We start from the raw sequence: 3,430 nt of genomic DNA on the forward strand, positions 1-3,430 counted from the left end.
AAGGGCACTGCTCATTTCCATGTGCTGAAGGCAAACCTTAGACAAAGGCACAGTCGAGAGTCAAAGTTTCCAGTACGATCAGCGTTCCCAAGTATTTGACTGAAGTTAGATAATCATTGGGTCTGCACAGATCATTGTCCTCTTGGACTCCTGTGTCTATTTTCACATCCCCAGTTATAATCTAAAGCTGTATTATTTACTGTAAGATACCTTTGTGGAAATCCAGAGCTCTCCCTTCTCAATTGCACAGGCAGCAGACTGCTATTATCACCTGAACCAAGCAGGGGATGGTTCACCACTAACATGGGCATCAACTTTGTTTTTTACTTGGCAATGCTCAGATGGTAAAGAATCCACCTGCCACACGGGAGACCTGGGTTCAATTCCTGGATTGGGAAGATCCCCTGGAGGAGGGCATGGCAACCCACTCCAGTATTCTTGCCTGGAGAATCCCCATGGACAGAGGAGCCTGGCAGGCTGCAGTACCTGGGGTCGCAAGGCATTGGACACGACTGGGCAACTAAGCACACAACCCACCCAGACTGCCTATTCTGGTTAAATTGTGTCCCCCTAAAAAGATATACTGGTGTCTTGACCTCAGATCCTGTGGATGTGACTTCAGTTGTAAAATAGGATCATTGCAGATGTGAGCATTAAGATGAGGTCATTAGGGTGGGCTCAAGTCCAGTGTGACTGGTGTCCTGGTAAGAAAAGGCTGACCCACAGGGAGACTGTGAGGATGGAGGTGGAGGACCGTGAGGATGGAGATGGAGATGGAGAATGGACTTGTGCAGCTGCCAGCCAAGGGATGCCAAGAGTTGGCAGCTACCCTCCCCATTCCCTCAAGCTGGAAGAGCCTGAAAGGATTCTCCCCAGAGTCCCAGAGGGAGCATGGCCCCTTCCAATGCCTTGAGTTAGGACTTGTGACCTCCAGAACTGTGAGAGAATGATTTCTGTTGTTTTAAGCCACCCAGTTTGGTGTACTTGGTTCGGGCAGCTCTAGGAGGCCCATCCGCTGCCCTTTTCTTAAGAGTCCATTTAGGAGGATGTCTGTATGTAAAGTGTCTACACGTTGTCGTTGAGCTGCGCTGTTCTACATTGTGTTCTTTCTTTTGGTTTTGAAGCAAATTAATTAACATGATACAGAAAAGGGAGAATACAAATGCTGAAGCCCTCACTTTAAGCCCTCATACTCTTTTGTTCTCCATTATTACACCAAATTATTTAATTGGGTCTCTCTGATTGTGCTCAGACACAGAAAAGAACACAGTCTATTGTGAGACATCCTACAACCATAATGCAATATCAAATTCAATTCCCATCCAAAGTGCTCACTGCTAAAAGCCTGTTCTGTGGCTGCAGATTAATGAAGATCTGCATTGAGCAAAGTGGTGGTCGTGGAGACATTATTTTCCTCCAATAGAAGGCCTATTCTTGAAGAACAATAAAAGCATAGAGAAGCGTTAGTCTGCTTATGGATAGAAATAAATCAAAATGAATAAGAGGGTTGATGGAAATAGCCTGGAAGCAGCAGAGTAGAATTCTGAAAATACTGTTTTTGTTTTGAGAGAACATTTTCTTTCCTTCTCCCCATCCCTCCTCCCCCTAGAGACCCTCATAAAATGCTTCTGGGTGCAGGATCAAAAGCTATGGAGTGAAGAACAAATCTGAACATTTAAAGCCCAGTTAGAGATAATTAACTTTTTAAAAACGCAGTCCAGGCCAGCCTTGCTGTGTATACTGATGGTGGCCGGGAGGGCAAAGGGAGGGAACTCTGGGTCAGGAAGCAAATTTGGGGAGAGGAGGTGAGACCCACAGAGGCACCAGTTGTAACGATGGCGAGCAGTCATCATGCTGCTTTCAGCTAATTAGACACTAGATCGATTTTTCATTCTCTCTGCTCCCTTTGATCTAAGACTGTTAGGTTTTCTACTCCTTTCCCTTCTCTCCTCTTTTCCAGTGTTCTCAAATCCTTTTTGCCTTCAAATGACCTATTCTTACCTCCCTACCACCCATCCTAATTTTAAACCCCATCCTAAATTCCCTGATAGCTCAGTTGGTAAAGAATCTGCCTGCGATGCAGGAGACCCCAGTTCGATTCCTGGGTCAGGAAGATCCACTGGAGAAAGGATAGGTTACCCACTCCAGTATTCTTGGGCTTCCCTTGTGGCTCAGCTGGTAAAGAATTCACCTGCAATGTGGGAGGCCTGGGTTTGATCCCTGGATTGGGAAGATCCCCTGGAGAAGGGAAAAGCTACCCACTCCAGTATTCTGGCCTAGAGAATTATATGGATTGTATAGTCCATGGGGTCGCAAACAGTCAGACACAAACTGAGCGACTTTCACTTTCACTTTAAATTCCATAAAGAATCCCTCAATCTGACAATATCAGTCTTCCTTAATCTCTGCTCCTTTCTAACTTCCCAAGGTACATATTATCTGTGTTGTACCTTTGGCACAGATGCATCTTGAATTATACACCTGAGCTGTCCAGTATGGTAGCCAGCAGCCACATGTGGCTACAGATCACTTGAAAGGTGGCTGGTCTGAACTCTGGATTTTGAAGACTTAATATAAAAAGAAGAGAATGAAATATCTTAGTAATTTTTAAAGTTTAATTCTGAGTTGATATTTTCGTTATACTGGGTTAAATAGAATATATTATCAGAATCAATTTCCCCAGTTTCATTCTGCTTTTTAAAACATATCTACTGGAATATTTAAATGGTGCATGTAGTTTGCATTTGTGAAAAGCATTGTATTGCATTGTATTTTTTTTGGACAGTGCTGTTATGTAAAATTCAACACGTAGATCATCTCTGGTATGGCCACTTAAGATGGTAGCAATTAAACTAGTATTATTAATACTAGAGGACTGACTCTGGTATTCTGATAAGATATCAAACTCTCCAAATGAAAGTCAAATCCCAAGCAACCTTGCAGTCACCTCTTCATGATGCCTGCTCCGTCTAAACCCTGCAAAGACTGCTTTTCCAGGCCAGGCAGAGGGGCCTGCCTCACATGGTCTTCACATCTGCAGCTTCCTCTTTGCTCCTCTATTCTCTCCAGGAGGCATTTCCACCTTCCATCCTTCAGTGCCCAGAGTACTCTTACCCTATCTCCATTGCCTCCTATCAAAGATGCATTCGCAGTCAGTGTAAGTGATTGATGATGCTTAATGCACCCGCACACTCAGGTCACTGTTGTTTTAGCAAAGGCCATGACCTCTGAGTTGGCTTAAGCCAAATGAAGCTCTAACTGAAGGACCAGATGCAATGGGAAACCCGTGAGGGAGGTACTGTTTCAAACATTAAACTTTAGAAGGAAGCCTCTAAAGTCCCATCACTCCTCACTTCTCCCAACTGCCCTTCCAACCAGCAGGGCATTCACAAAAGGATTCCTGAGTGATCCACCGCAGGGCTCCACCCTC

The 3,430-nt window shown here is 44.5% G+C and overlaps 1 non-coding gene across 1 annotated transcript; it reads left to right on the forward strand.

Moving 5' to 3' along the window:
* Positions 1–2,041: 2,041 nt before the first annotated feature.
* TRNAR-GCG (transfer RNA arginine (anticodon GCG)) lies at positions 2,042–2,114 on the forward strand. The gene has a single exon. It is a non-coding gene; the product is annotated as a tRNA-Arg (tRNA).
* The last annotated feature ends 1,316 nt before the right edge of the window (positions 2,115–3,430 follow it).

Source organism: Bos taurus, chromosome 12 (genome assembly GCF_002263795.3).
Source record: "Bos taurus isolate L1 Dominette 01449 registration number 42190680 breed Hereford chromosome 12, ARS-UCD2.0, whole genome shotgun sequence".
In the NCBI taxonomy this organism is placed as follows: Eukaryota; Metazoa; Chordata; class Mammalia; order Artiodactyla; family Bovidae; genus Bos; species Bos taurus.